The sequence below is a fragment of the Didymosphaeria variabile genome (genome assembly GCF_027946475.1).
Source record: "Didymosphaeria variabile strain IMI 356815 chromosome Unknown scaffold_3, whole genome shotgun sequence".
Lineage (NCBI taxonomy): Eukaryota > Fungi > Ascomycota > Dothideomycetes > Pleosporales > Didymosphaeriaceae > Didymosphaeria > Didymosphaeria variabile.
Window position 1 is genome coordinate 2,665,488 of NW_026611622.1, and position 16,168 is coordinate 2,681,655.

Consider the following 16,168-nt stretch of genomic DNA (forward strand, 5'->3'; position numbering starts at 1 on the left):
TAATAGATTAAAACTTAGGTTAAATATAAGTATAAAGGTTTATTCTTATATTCCTATATAGAGATCTTACTTAGTTACTTAGGAATTCTAAATAATAGAGTAGGTTATATAATAACTCTTAGCTACTTAGTTATTTAGAAACCCTAAGTAGCTAAGTAAGTTATATAACTACTATCTAAGTAACTTAGCGCGTTTTTATCTTATTATAATTCTAGTTATTATATCTTCTACCTTTATAAGCGCCTAAACTTCCCTACTATTATCTAGTTTATAATATTATCCCTCCCCTTCTTATTCTTTGCCCTAAAGAATTATGCCTACTAACTATTATTCTATAAAGCGTTACTATAACCTTATTTTTACTATTAAAAACTATAGTATTATTATAGTATTAAAATATTTATTCTATTAGTTATATACCTATGTTTATAAGGTCTATATTAGTTTAGGAAAGTATAGTAAGTATTAGAAGTAAGGTTTAAAGTATAATATTACTATTACTTAGAATAAGTTCTTACGGTTAGTTACTAAGAAGAAGAAGTTAGAGGCATAATTAAATAAAGTATAAAAGAAGTAGAATACTACTTTTAAAGCTATATATATAGCTTAAGTAAAAGAGGATTAGCCAAAAAAGTAGTTATTATAGAATAAAAAGTATACTAGTAAAGTTATTATAGTAGAAAGTATAGTATTAGTAGAGTTAAATAAAAATTCTATTTAGCCTACTTAGTCTACTAGTTCTATAGAGCTTTATCCCTCTATCTAGTTAGTAATAGATAATCTTCCTTCTAATTTTATTAAATCTAGAAAGGGTAGCTAGTCCTAAATGGGTTAAGGTTAGTTCTTAGGCAAGACTTACTAAGGGGAGGAAAAAGGGGTTCTTATTAATATAGAAATATCTTACAAAGTATAATAAGTTAATAAGGGAGGCCTAAGTAAATCTAAATAATAGATTAAAACTTAGGTTAAATATAAGAATTAATAGTAATTCTTCTATTCCTATATACTTAATCCTATATAGCCACTTACTAGTAAGCACTCGCTAAAGAGTACTCTCTAGAGAGCGCTCTCTAGAGAGTAGTTATATAACTTTCTAAAGTGCCCTAATTCTTAGATAGGTATTACCTATAGTTAACATATGCTCGTCTAGAGGCTTCGCTATATAATAGGCTACCTTATTACCTATTAGATCCTGGATCCTAACACTTAGCTTAAAGTTACTTAAATATTAAGGCGTACTTACCTATTAATATAGTTTATTTTAGCCTTTAGATCTATCACTCTACCTACTTTACTTTATTAACTTTACTAAATATAATAGTTATCTATTCTTAGAACAACTTCTAATCCTTAAAGACTAGTTTAGTGTCCTCCTAATATTCTTTAATACTATCCTTATTTTCTATATAGTTATCTGCTAGGGGTTATATCTATCTAGTAGCCTATTCTACTATATATATTCTAGTAGCTAATATTCTATTTTATTCTTTACCTATAGTGGCTTTATAAGAGCGGTTATATAGCTCTATATTAGTAAGGAATAGTTTTAACTTTTCTTAGTCTCTATTAAAGAGTTCTAGGACTTTAAACGTTCCTTTAACTAGGGTAGTAATATTATAAGGGGTTTCTATGTACCTAACCTAGGTCGGACCTTATAGGTATTTAGTGGATAAAAGTAGATAAATAATAATAGGGTAAGAGAATATCCTAGCCTTACTATAAAAGGTAAGGTAATAATTATATAAGAAGACTAATAGATCTTAGTATAGAAGATATACTCTAATTTTAACTATAGAATTTTAACTATAAAGAATAGAAAAGATTCTAAAGTCTCTTTAGACTATATACTATTCTTTATTATCTAAGAGATCCTATCTAGACTCTAAGGTCTTAGGACCTCTTAAGGTCCTTAGGGTCTCTAAGGTCCCTAGGGTCTCCTATTTATACTAGACCTTATTATATAATAAATAATATAAGCTATCTATCTAGCTAGCCTATAGGGCTTAATCTAGCTTACCTCTATTACTAATATTCTAAGTATAATTCTCCCTACTTACCTTACTTAGTCCTACTATAATTATAATATTATCCCCCTTCTTAGAAGTATTATTCTAATACCCTAGTCTAGCTTCCTATAGCGTAGTTAGCCTATTAGCGCCTATTAGACGTATAAAGGTACACTAGCCCTCTTACTTACTTAGGTTATACCCTAACTTAGATTTTCCTTTCTATCCTAAACATGCCTAAAGCCCCTTACTTATTAGTTTAGAAATATTATGCTTATACACTAAAAGTTAAATCCTAAAGCCTTAAGATATTACTTAGTTATAAGTATTATTAGAAGTTAAAACTCTACTATTTTATAGATGTAACCTTAGGTTAATATACTAGTTATATCTTAGCTTATACTAATTATAGCTTATAGGTCCCTAAGGATAATTAGACCTTAGTTTATAAAGAGAAAAAGTAGAAGTAGTTAGCTCTTCTTTAGGTATATACTAAAACTATCTACCTTAAACTAGAGTTAGCTAAGGTTAAGGTAAAGAAATATTCCTTTACTTATTATAATCTCTAGGTTACTAACGTAATAGATTAGTTATAAGAGAAGGGCTTAGTAGAGGGTAGGGCTTTTAGTAATACTTATATACTATTACTATTTTTACCTTTATTTACTAATTCTACCTAGCTATAGGCTAACCCTTCTTTTAATCTTTTAGCTTTTACTACTACTTTTCCTAATCTAGTTCCCACTATACTAGTGTATAATCTTTTTAAGAGTGTCCCCTTTCTTAGTAGAAGTTCTCTAGTAATTCCTTATAATTTATAAGGTTTCTTATTAGCTCCTATATATTATACTATTCTAGCTATCCTTTCTATTTAACTAGGTATCTCTACTAACCTTTAACTATTTTTAGGTCCTTAATATCCTTAACTTTATACTTATTATCTTCTAGTTTTAGCTAGGTCTTAATTAGAGTATCTAGCGGTGCTGGCTCTAGGAGGTTTTTATAGAAGGTATTATATACTTTAGTACCTATAGGTAGAAGTAATTTATTTATAACTAGTTCTCTAACTTCTTATATTTTAAAGGGGCCTACCTATAGGTAATCTAGTTTTTTACTTTACCTTTTAGTTTTTAGATTTTTTTATAATAGGAAAACTTTATCCCCCTTCTTAAAGGTTAGTCCCTTAATTCTTTATTTATTTATATTTTTAGATATTAAGAGGGATTTTTATATAATTCTTTTATATAGAATTTTATAAAGTTTCTTTATTCTCTAAGCTTTATTATAAGCTCCTATAGAAAGACTTTCCATATCTCTAGAATTCTAATAAATAATTAGTTTATATCTATAGTTAGTATAGTGTAGAGAGTACCCTATTAAGCCTAACCTAGAGCTATTATACGCTAATTACGCTGTAGGTAAGAGTTCTACCTAATTATCTTACTATTTATTTACGTAGAACTAAAGGTACTATTCTAGTGTCTAGTTTATTTATTCTATTTATCTATCTATTTAAGGGTAGAAACTTATTAAGAGTTTTCTATATATTTCTAATATTATAGTAAACGTATTCTAGTATTTAGATATAAAGAGTTTATTATAGTCTATAATAAATTCTTTAGGTAGGCTATATTCTATAAATAGCGTATTATCTACCTTATATACTAGTTCTTTTACTAATATAGACTCTTCTATAGGTCTAAACTTAGTGGCTTTTATAAGTTAATCTACTATAACTATAATAGTATTGTATATGCGTTTTATTCCTAGTTATGGTAATTTTAGGAGCTTTACTATAAAGTCTATTATTATACTTTACTATAGCCTCTCTATAAATAGTAGTAGTTATAGGAGTCTATAAGGCTTATATCTTTTAGGCTTATTTTTATAATATACTAAATAGTTACTTATTTCCTTTATAACTTTTTACTTAAGTTTTAGGATAGTATATTTATTTATAATATAATGCGTTATTTCTTTAATACCTAGGTGCCCCTATTCCCTAGATTTATATAGCTTCCTAATTAAGATAGGTGCGTATTAGTCTCTAATAATTACCCTTTATTAGTAGTCCCTCTAGGTTTTATTAAAACTATTCTAGAATAGATTATACTCTTCTCTTTATTCTCTAGAGAGTTAGGAGTAGTCTTATAAGTTATATACCTCTAGTCCTATATACTAGAAAGAGGCTACTTAAGCTTTAATTTTTAGTTAGTTATATTCTAATATTCCATCCTTACGCGCTTATAATATAGTATTATAGAGGTTAGCCTTATCCTCTATTAGGTCTAATCTTTAGCTTAAGGCGTCTATAGCGCCATTAAGCGTTCCTAGTTAATAATAAATAGTAAAATTAAAGTTTACTAAGAACTCTACCTATTATACTTATTATTAGTTAAGCTTCTTAGTTAATATAAAGCTAGTAAGGTTTTAGTAGTCTATCTATACCTTAGTTTTAAAGTGTACTCCTATAAGTTAAGCTTCTTATTATTTAAGGGCGTCTACTACCCCTAGTAGTTCCTTATTATAAATATCGTAATTAAGTTCTACTCCTAAAAGCTTTTATAAATAGTAGAACACTAGTCTCTACTTCTTATCTCTATCTAGCTATAAGAGAATTACTCCTATTATATAGTTAAATATATCTATTTCTACCCTTATAGGTTTTCTTAGGTTAAATATCTAGAGTAAGGGTACTATAAGAAATATTTCTTTTAGCCTCTTAAATACCTCTAGAGGCCTTCTAGTAATTAGCTAGATAGCCTTATTATTCTTTTTCTTAGTAAGGTCTATTAATAGTACTATTATTTTAGAATAATCCTTAATAAACTTCTAGTAGAAGTTAGTAAACCCTAGGAAGGACTAGATATTCTTTACTAACTTAGGAACTAGCTATTCTTATATAGTAGCTATCTTCTTAGGGTCTATAGACACTCCTTTCCTTAAGATAATAAATCCTAGATACTCTATTTTTATAATATAAAACTTATATTTATCTAGGTGTAGGAGTAACTTATACTCCTTTATTTTCTTAAGTACCTTCTTTATATATTCTATATATTCTTCTAGTGTTCTACTAGAATAAATAAGTATATTATTAAGGTAGACTATATAGAATACATCTAAGTATTTATATAGTGTCTTATTTACTATAGCCTAAAATATTATAGGCGCATTTATTAGTCTAAAAGGCATAACTATATATTTATAGAAACTAAACTAGGTCCTAAATATAGTCTTCTACTTATAGCCTTTAGCTATCTATATATAATAATAACCGTTACGTATATTAAATTTAGTAAACTATTTAGTTCTATAGAGCCTATCTATTAGCTCTATTATTAGTAGTAGAGGGTACTAGTTCTTAATAGTAGTATTATTTAGCTATCTATAATCTATATAGAGCTATAGCTTACTATTTTTCTTAGGTACCTATAGGATAGGGAACGCTATAGGGCTCTAACTATTTTAGATATAACCTCTTACTAGGTTTTTCCTTAAGTATTCCCTTAGTTCCTATTCCTAATCTATAGATATTAGCCTTAGCTATTCTAGTTATAGTTTTATACCTTCTTCTAGTAGTATCTTATAATTCTACTTCTAGTAGTTAGGGAGTTCTTCTCCCTTAATCTCTTTAAAAAGTTCTATATACTCTTTATATTCTAGTAGAATAGTTATCTCTCTTATTCTTTCTTAGAGATCTAAGCATTATATCTAGATAATTCTTACTTACCCTAGGTTTTCTTTTAGAATTTTAGCTATTTAGATAGCTAAGATCCCCCTAGTCTATCTTTTAACCTACTTATTTAGAGTTTCTAGGGTCGTAGGTTACACCTACTTAGTATATTAGGCGCTAGTAACCCTTAAGGTTACTTCTTAACTCCTTATAGTCTATTTTACCTAATCTATATTAGGGTTATATATAACTAGCTAGTTATATTCTATAATAGCTTCTAGACTTCCTAAGTCTATTATTATAAAGCTATATTAGCTTTTAAATCCCTTAATTCTAATAGGTAGTAGTATTATTTCTAGATATAACTAGCCTCTACTATAGCCTTAGGAGAGTGTACTATCTACTATTTCTAACTAGGCTAGTACCTCTTTATTTTTATATAGTAGATTATATTTTTCTACTATTTCTAGTAATATTAGATATCCTATTACGCTAGGGTCTATTAAAGCTTTTACTTAGAATCCTCTAATTATAATCTATTTTATTATTTATAGTTTTATAGTACCTTTAGCTTCTACCCTATAAGCCTTTAGAACGCCTACACTAGCTTAGCTCTCTACCTAGTAGTATACTAGTTTTTTAATTACTCTTATTCTTAGTTATACGTGCCTTTATAGTAGTATTATTTATATAGTAGGTAGTTAGTTCTTAGTTATTAGAGTACTATTCTAAAGGAATTTAATACCTTCCCCCTTAGGTATTATACTTTAGACCTTATCTCTAAAGCGTTCCTTAGGTACTCTATTATTACTCTCCTTTATTATTAGTTTACTATAAGTATACATAGGCATTTAGATTTCTTACCTATTTCTTTATACTACTAATAGCCTATTATCTTACACTCCTAGTATAGTATAAACTTATAGTTTAGATCTAATAGATCTATTACTATAGATTTTTTTTTACTAAGGTATCTAAGGTATTCTTACCTTCTATAGTCTATCTATTCTTAGGTTTCTATATAGTCTATATCTTTTTACTTAGGACACGTATCTGCGTATTTATATTATAGGGTTTTATTATATTAATTAGGGCCCTTAGGCTAATTACCTATTAAGTATTTCTAGTTCTAATAGATAGGGTAGCTATCTATATAGTATACCTCCTATACTAGGGGCCTATAGTCCCTTTTCTAGATATTAAATTAGTATATATAATAGTTTCTATCTTTACACTTATTTTTTTCTAACCTATAGTATTCCCTATCCCCTTAGTTTTCTCGTACCCAGCTTTTTCTATTTTAGTAGTAGGAATAGTCTATTATATAGTATTACTAGAACTCTTTCTATATATATACGTTAATTATTTTAAGTTACTAGGTAGGGTTCTATAGTTTCCCCTAATAGGTTACTACCTATTTATATATTTAGTATATATTTAGTCCTATAATCTTTATTTTTATATAGTATTACCTAGCTTAGTGCCTAAGTTCTCTATAGACCTAGTATTACTACTTAGTTACCCTATATACTACTATACCTCCCTTAGTAACTTAGTAGCCATCTTTATCTAGATACCCCTTAGAATTAGTTAGTTAGGTTTCCTAAGATTCCTCCTTAGAATCTAGTATTATAGTATTATTAGGGACTTTACCTAATTCTAGTATCTTTAGTTATAGTGTTACTATTACTACCTTAATTATATTAGCTCTTTTACCTTATTCCTTATAGTTAGGGTAGTTAGCTTTAAAATACTCTTACTTTCTATAACTTAGGTAAGCCTTATCCTTAAAGTATTATTAGTAGATTTTATTCTACTTCTTTTACTATAGGGTATATTCCCTCTTAGTTTATACTTTATCCCCTATAATTATATTACTATTCTTATCTTATTTATCCCTATAGTTATACCTCTTTTAAGTATTAGCTCTCTAGTAGTATATAGGCTTAGTTACCTTCTACTTTTCCTAATTTTACTTATATAGGTAGTTATCTATACGTATAGCTAGTTCTATTAGTGCTCCTAGGTTATTAGGTTCTATATAGTGTATAAGACCGTCTTTTATTAACTCTTTTAGACTATTATAGAATGCTAATTAGAGTAGTATATTATCCTAGTCTATTTTAGCTTAAAGTTACTTAAATATTAAGGCGTACTTACCTATTAATATAGTTTATTTTAGCCTTTAGATCTATCACTCTACCTACTTTACTTTATTAACTTTACTAAATATAATAGTTATCTATTCTTAGAATAACTTCTAATCCTTAAAGACTAGTTTAGTGTCCTCCTAATATTCTTTAATATTATCCTTATTTTCTATATAGTTATCTACTAGGGGTTATATCTATCTAGTAGCCTATTCTACTATATATATTCTAGTAGCTAATATTTAGTCTTATTCTTTACCTATAGTGGCTTTATAAGAGCGATTATATAGCTCTATATTAGTAAGAAATAGTTTTAATTTTTCTTAGTCTCTATTAAAGAGTTCTAGGACTTTAAATATTTCTTTAACTAGGATAGTAACTATTACCTATCCCTAGAACTATCCTATTAACTATACTAGTTACTCTTAGAGTTATTAAATCTAGTTAGCCTAGTTAACTATAACTATAGCTACACTAGTTATAGGCCTAGAAGTAGAACTTCTAGCCACTACCCTTAATACTTATATATTATAAGGGGTTTCTATGTACCTAACCTAGGTTAGACCTTATAGGTATTTAGTGGACGAGAGTAGATAAATAATAATAGGATAAAAGAATATCCTAACCTTACTATAAAAGGTAAGGTAATAATTATATAAGAAGACTAATAGATCTTAGTATAGAAGATATACTCTAATTTTAACTATAAAGAATTAACTATAAAGAATAGGAAATACTTAGGAGCTATCCTTAACTATATACTATTCTTCCTAGTCCTTATAATCCCTTACTAACCTCTATTTCTAGGGAGTATAGTCCTAGCCTAGAAGTAGCTCTTCTATTCCTACTAAGTCCTTCTACTCCTAGGATCCTATTATCTTAGTAGGATTATAGTTATATACTTACTAACTTAACCTTTCTAGTTCCTTAGTATCCTATAATATATTAGCCCCTAGCCCTATTAGCTCTACCCTATTAGTTATCTTTATCTATCTACTATTCTCCTATAGGATTATAATATTATCCCCCCCCTTAAGGTTATTATTCTAATATTCTATAGTTATCCCGTAATCTCTAGTAGTATAGTTATAGAGTATAAAGGTAGGCGTCTTCCCTAGTACTCCTATAGTATTATAACCTCTCCCTAGCTTCCCTAACTATGCCTAAGGTACTAAAATAATTATTAACTAACTAGCGCCACGCCTATACTAATAGGGTATACTTACGTAGCCTAGAAATACTAGTAAAGTATAAGCGTTATATAAAGGAGAAAATTCTAAAGTGTTTTATAGATACTTTAATAGGGGAGTGTACTATATATATTACTATTTATATAGAGTGTAGCCTTTAGGTTCCTAAAAAAGAGTAGGAGTGTATTTAGTCTAAAAAGTATTAAAAAAAGCTTACGCTTCTTTCTATAGAGGCTAAGGTTACTTGTCTTTACTTTAAGATTACTTAGGTAGAGGAGGAGGAGTAAGCCTTTACTATATATAATACTTATATAGCTAATATAATAGAGAGTCTTAAAGGGGAGGTCCTAAAAAGTAGGGTTACTAATACTTTATTTACTCTATTACTATTCTTACCTTTAACTAACCTAGGCTAGTTATAGGCTAATTCTTCCTTCTTTAACCTTTCTAGTTTTTTATCTAATTTCCCCCTACTAGGTCTTAACGCTTATTCTTCTAGTAGTCCTAGAAGTTCCTTAGTAATTCCTTATAGTTTATAAGGTTTCTTATTAGCTCCTATATATTATACTATTCTAGCTATCCTTTTTATTTAACTAGGTATCTCTACTAACCTTTAACTATTTTTAGGTCCTTAATGTCCTTAACTTTATACTTATTATCTTCTAGTTCTAGCTAGGTCTTAATTAGAGTATCTGGTAGTACTAGTTCTAGAAGGTTTTTATAAAAGGTATTATATACTTTAGTATCTATAGGTAGAAGTAATTTATTTATAACTAGTCCTCTAACTTCTTATATTTTAAAGGGGCCTACCTATAGGTAATCTAGTTTTTTACTTTACTTTTTAGTTTTTAGATTTTTTTATAATAGGAGAACTTTATCCCCCTTCTTAAAGATTAGTCCCTTAATCCTTTATTTATTTACGTTTTTAGATGCTAAGAGGGATTTTTATATAATTCTTTTATATAGGATTTTATAAAGTTCCTTTATTTTCTAAGCTTTATTATAAGCTCCTATAGAAAGACTTTCCACGTCTCTAGGATTCTAATAAATAATTAGTTTATATCTATAGTTAGTATAGTGTAGAGAGTACCCTATTAAGCCTAACTTAGAGCTATTATATACTAATTACGCTATAGGTAAGAGTTCTACCTAGTTATTTTACTATTTATTAACGTAGAACTAAAGGTACTATTCTAGTGTCTAGTTTATTTATTCTGTTTATCTATCTATCTAGGGGTAGAAGCTTATTAAGAGTTTCCTATATATACCTAGTATTATAGTGAACGTATCCTAGTATTTAGATATAAAGAGTTTATTATAGTCTATAATAAATTTTTTAGGTAGGCTATATTCTATAAATAGCGCGTTATCTACCTTATATACTAGTTCTTTTACTAATATAGACTCTTCTATTAGCCTAAACTTAGTGGCTTTTATAAGTTAATCTACTATAACTATAATAGTATCGTATATATATTTTATTCCTAGTTATGGCAATCTTAGGAGTTTTACTATAAAATCTATTATTATACTTTACTATAGCCTTTCTACTAATAGTAGTAGTTATAGGAGTCTATAAGGCTTATGTCTCTTAGGCTTATTCTTATAATATACTAAATAGTTACTTATTTCCTTCGTAACCTTTTACTTAAGTTTTAGGATGGCATATTTATTTATAATATAATATATTATTTCTTTAATACCTAGGTATCCCTATTCTCTAGATTTATAAAGCTTCCTAATTAAGATAGGTGCGTATTAGTCTCTAATAATTATCCTTTATTAGTGGTCCCTTTAGGTTTTATTAAAACTATTTTAAAATAGATTATACTCTTCTCTTTATTCCTTAGAGAGTTAGGAGTAGTCTTATAAATTATATACCTTTAGTCCTATATACTAGAAAGAGGCCGCTTAAGCTTTAATTTTTAGTTAGTTATACTCTAGTGTTCCGTCTTTACGCGCTTATAATATAGTATTATAGAGGTTAGCCTTATCCTCTATTAGGTCTAATTTTCTACTTAAGGTATCTATAGCGCTGTTAAGCGTTCTAGATTAATAGTAGATAGTAAAATTAAAGTTTACTAGAAACTCTACCTATTATACTTATTATCTATTAAGCTTCTTAGTTAATATAAAGCTAGTAAGGTTTTAGTAGTCTATCTATACCTTAGTTTTAAAGCGTACTTCTATAAGTTAAGCTTCCTATTATTTAAAGACGTCTACTACCCCTAGTAGTTCCTTATTATAAATATTATAATTAAGTTCTACTCCTAAGAACTTTTATAAATAGTAGAACACTAGTCTCTACTTCTTATCTCTATCTAGCTATAAGAGGATTACTCCTATTACGTAGTTAGATATATTTATTTCTATCCTTATAGGTTTCCTTAGGTTAAATATCTAGAGTAGAGGTACTATAAGGAATATTTCTTTTAGCTTCTTAAACACCTCTAGAGGCCTCCTAGTAATTAGTTAGATAGTTTTATTATTCTTTTTTTTTATAAGATTAGTTAGGGGTGCCGTTATTTTAGAATAATTCTTAATAAACTTCTAGTAGAAGTTAGTAAACCCTAGGAAGGACTAGATATCCTTTACTAACTTAGAAACTAGCTATTTCTATATAGTAGCTATCTTCTTAGGGTCTATAGACACTCCTTCCCTTAAGATAATAAATCCTAGATACTCTATTTTTATAATATAAAACTTATATTTATCTAGGTATAGGAGTAACTTATACTCCTTTATTTTCTTAAGTACCTTCTTTACGTATTCTATATATTCTTCTAGTATTCTACTAGAATAGATAAGTATATTATTAAGATAGGCTATATAGAATACGTCTAAGTATTTATATAGTATCTTATTTACTATAGCCTAAAATATTATAGGCGCGTTTGTTAGTCTAAAAGGCATAACTATATATTTATAGAGACTAAACTAGGTCCTAAATATAGTTTTTTACTTATAGCCTTTAGCTATCTATATATAATAATATCTATTATATATATTAAATTTAGTAAACTATTTAGTTCTATAGAGCCTATCTATTAGCTTCGTTATTAGTAGTAGGGGGTACTAGTTCTTAATAGTAGTATTATTTAGCTATCTATAGTCTATATAGAGTTACAGCTTACCATTCTTTTTAGGTACCTATAGGATAGGGAATGCTATAGGGCTCTAACTATCTTAGATATAACCTCTTACTAGGTTTTTTTATAAGTACTCCCTTAGTTCCTATTCCTAATCTATAGATATTAGCCTTAGCTATTCTAGTTATAGTTTTATACCTTCTTCTAGTAGTATCTTATAATCCTATTCCTAGTAGTTAGGGAGTTCTTCTCTCTTAATTTCTTTAAAGAGTTCTATATACTTTCTATACTCTAGTAGAATTATTATCTTTTTTATTCTTTCTTAGAGATCTAAGTGTTATATCTAGATAATTCTTACTTATCTAGGGTTTTCTTTTAGGATCTTAGCTATCTAGATAGCTAAGATTCCCCTAGTTTATCTTTTAACCTACTTATTTAGAGCTTCTAGGGTTATAGGTTATACCTACTTAGTATATTAGGCTTTAGCAACCTTTAAGGTTACTCCTTAACTCTTTATAGTCTTTTTTACCTAATCTATATTAGGGTTATGTATAACTAGCTAGTTATATTCTATAATGGCTTCTAGGCTTCCTAAGTCTATTATTATAAAACTATGTTAGCTTTTAAATCCCTTAATTCTAATAGGTAGTAGTATTATTTCTAGGCGTAGCTAGCCTCTACTATATCCTTAGAAAAGTATACTATCTACTATTTCTAACTAGACTAGTACCTTTTTATTTCTATATTATAATGGGGCCTCTAGGACTCTATTACTAGCCGTGGCCCTATTAGGGTTCTAGTAAGAGATAAGTAGCGTATAGGGTTATATAGATTACGTAGGGTATAAACGTTAATTAATTACTACTATAAGAATGTATTACTAAAGACTTAAGAGTAATCTTCTATAAGGAAACTAGATATAGAGAACTATATTATAAATTAATAATAAAGGCTTACCTAGTAGTAATCTATTATCTCTATATACTACTATCTAATAGTGGCTCTATAGGCTCTACCTATAGATTCTATAGATCTAGGCTCTATAGCTCTATTCTATAGATCTATAGATCTAATTACGTAACTTTCTTATATACCTATATTATACTTAGTATCTAACCTATAATTATATTCTTCTCCTATATAATCTAATTAGTTACTACTATTATTAATATAAGTCCTATAATTCTATTATAGTATAGTAGCCATAACACTATTTCCCCCTTTTAAGTCTTTAGCCTAAAGATTAATCTATTATAGGGGTGGTACTATATTAGTAGGGTAAGCCCTATTATAAGTTAGGTTATTATTACCCTCTATACCTTCTTATAAAACTAATAAACAACTCGCGCTTACTAATAAAATTAGTTATTATAGATTCTTTACTATACCTTACTCTTACTATAACTAGTTAAAAATTCCCTATAAGCTTTCTTTATATAATACGCCTAGGCGTCCTACCTATAAAGCTTATATTTATTTAAATATCTATAGTTCTTATAATATTAATAGTATTTTAGTAGCTAAGAGTATATTATCTACCACTATTATTCTATCTATACTAATTATTTATAGTATATAATACTAGTCGCTCCTAAGCTAAAATTTAAGCCAAACTTATTAAGGCTAAGAAAGCTTAGGAGGAGATTCTAGATGCCCTTACTACTACCTAAGTAAAGGTATTATAGTTACGGAAATAGAAAGAGCTTCTTAATAAATAGGAGGATTATTAGTTAGTATTCCTAGAGGCTAAATTAGATTAGAAAAAAGTAGAGCTAAAAGCTACTAGTCTATAGGATAGTTCTAAGAAGGGTAAAGTAGTTTCTTAAGATACTACTTATACCTTCTCTAATAGTGGTATTTTTTATAATTTACTATAAGGTAGTCTAACTCTTAGTCTAATATCTCTAGGCTTTCTTTAAGAGATTAGTTTAACTAAAATTCTTCTAACTTCTTAGGGTAGTTAAGATTACTTTCTAGTTTCTAGGTATTATTCTATAGGTTTCCCTTTTTATTACGTCCTAGCCATTTAACCTTATAGTAGTTCTAACTATTTACTAGTTAGTATCTATTAATACTTACTACTTCCTATTTTTCTTACTATTCTCTATATATATTTACCTTATAAACCATAGGTTCTACGTCTTATAGTGCTTTTTCTAATAAGGCTATATAGAATACTAGGTGTATTTTTATATTATTTAGGAGGTATAGTTTAAATAAAACTAGGGTAATCTATTTAAGGACTTTATATAGTCTAATTTTTAGATAGTCTAGTTTATTTAATAGTTATTTACTAGTAATATTTTTTTATAGTAGCTAGACTTTCTCTCCCTTCTCTAGTATAGGCGTAGACTTATACTTAAGATTATAGTATTTGCCTATCTTTCCTTATAGGAATATAGTATCTTATTAGAGTTAGGTGTAGATTTATATAATTTCCCTTACCTAATCTTCTCTATCTACGCTCTAGGATCTTATTATCCTAGGCACTTAATAAGCTGCTAGGTTAAATCTATAGTTTATAAAGAATAGTGAGATTCTAGTAGCACTATATTATAAGCTATTATAGGCTAACTACGCTATAGGGAGTAACCCTACCTAGTTATTTTATTAGTAGTTTAGGTAATATCTAAGGAACTATTCTACTATCTAGTTTATTCTTTTAGTCTAGCTATCTATTTGTAGATAGTATGCTATAGACATACTATATTTAATACCTATAAGGGCGAATACTATCTACTAGAATTTAGATATAAAGCGTATATCTCTATTAGTAATAATCTTATTAGGAGTACTATATTACGCTATTACTATAGAGGTAAATTAGAACGCTATATATTCTACCTTACTAACTTCCTTATGTAGTAAGAAGTAAGCGTATTTAGTTATCTTATTAATAACGACTATTATTCTATTATATTTAACCTTATTATCTAGGTCCCTAGACTTTAGTAATCTAGTTATAAAGTCTATTATAATAACTCCCTATAGTCTATTTAGTACTTCTATAGGTTATAATTATTTATATAGTGCGTACCTATTAGATTTATTTCTATAGTAGTTTATATAATCTCTAAGGACTTCTATAACTACCTACTAGGCTTAAGGGAAGTAATAGTCCCTTATTAGTTATTCTAGTATTTATTTAATTCCTTAGTGGCCGTGTACTAGCACTTTATAGAATTATTATACAAATTCCCTCTAGATTTTTACTAGTATAAAGATTCTATTAAAGACTTTATATATATTATCTTTATACTTTATTTCTACTAGTAAGTAGCTTATACTTTCTTTATTAATTATAGTTTTCTTCTAGATCTAATTAAGCCATACACTGCTTTATATTTCTATTATTACTATAAGTTTAGGTATATTATATATAATAGTACTATTAGCGTTAAACTTAAGTAAGGCCCCTAATACTTCTACCTTTTCTTAGAGGTCTAGTTATCTACTTAGGGTATTAGCCCTAAGGTTTTCTATTTCTCTAGTATATATAATCTTAAAGTTATATATTAATAAGGTCTATGCCTATCTTACTTACCTAGGGGTAAGGGCTTTATTAGTTATAAATCCTATTAGGTTCTTATAATCTAAGAATATAGGTGTCTAATATTTAGCTTCTTAGAGATACGTCCTCTATTCTTTAAAGGCTTTAACTATTACTAGCATTTTCTTATTATAGATATTATAGTTAAGCTCTATAGCCTTTATTTTTTAGGAATAATAGCTATATAGGTATTTCTCGTCTATTTTTAGGTCTTACTAGAGTAAGCATGCTCCTATAGTAAAATTTAATATATTAGTTTTAAGTATTACTAGGTAACATAGGTTAAAGATCTATAGAATAGGTTTTTTTATAAACTCTTCTTTTAGTTAATCTATTACTTATTAGCACTTATCTATCTACTTAAAAGGGACTTCCTTCTTTATTAACCTTATAAGTAGTTCTGTAATCCTGGTCTACCCTAGGATAAATTTTCTATAATAATTATAAAATCTTAGGAAGAACTAAATATTCTTAATATACTTAGGGGTTCCCTACTTAGAGACCTCC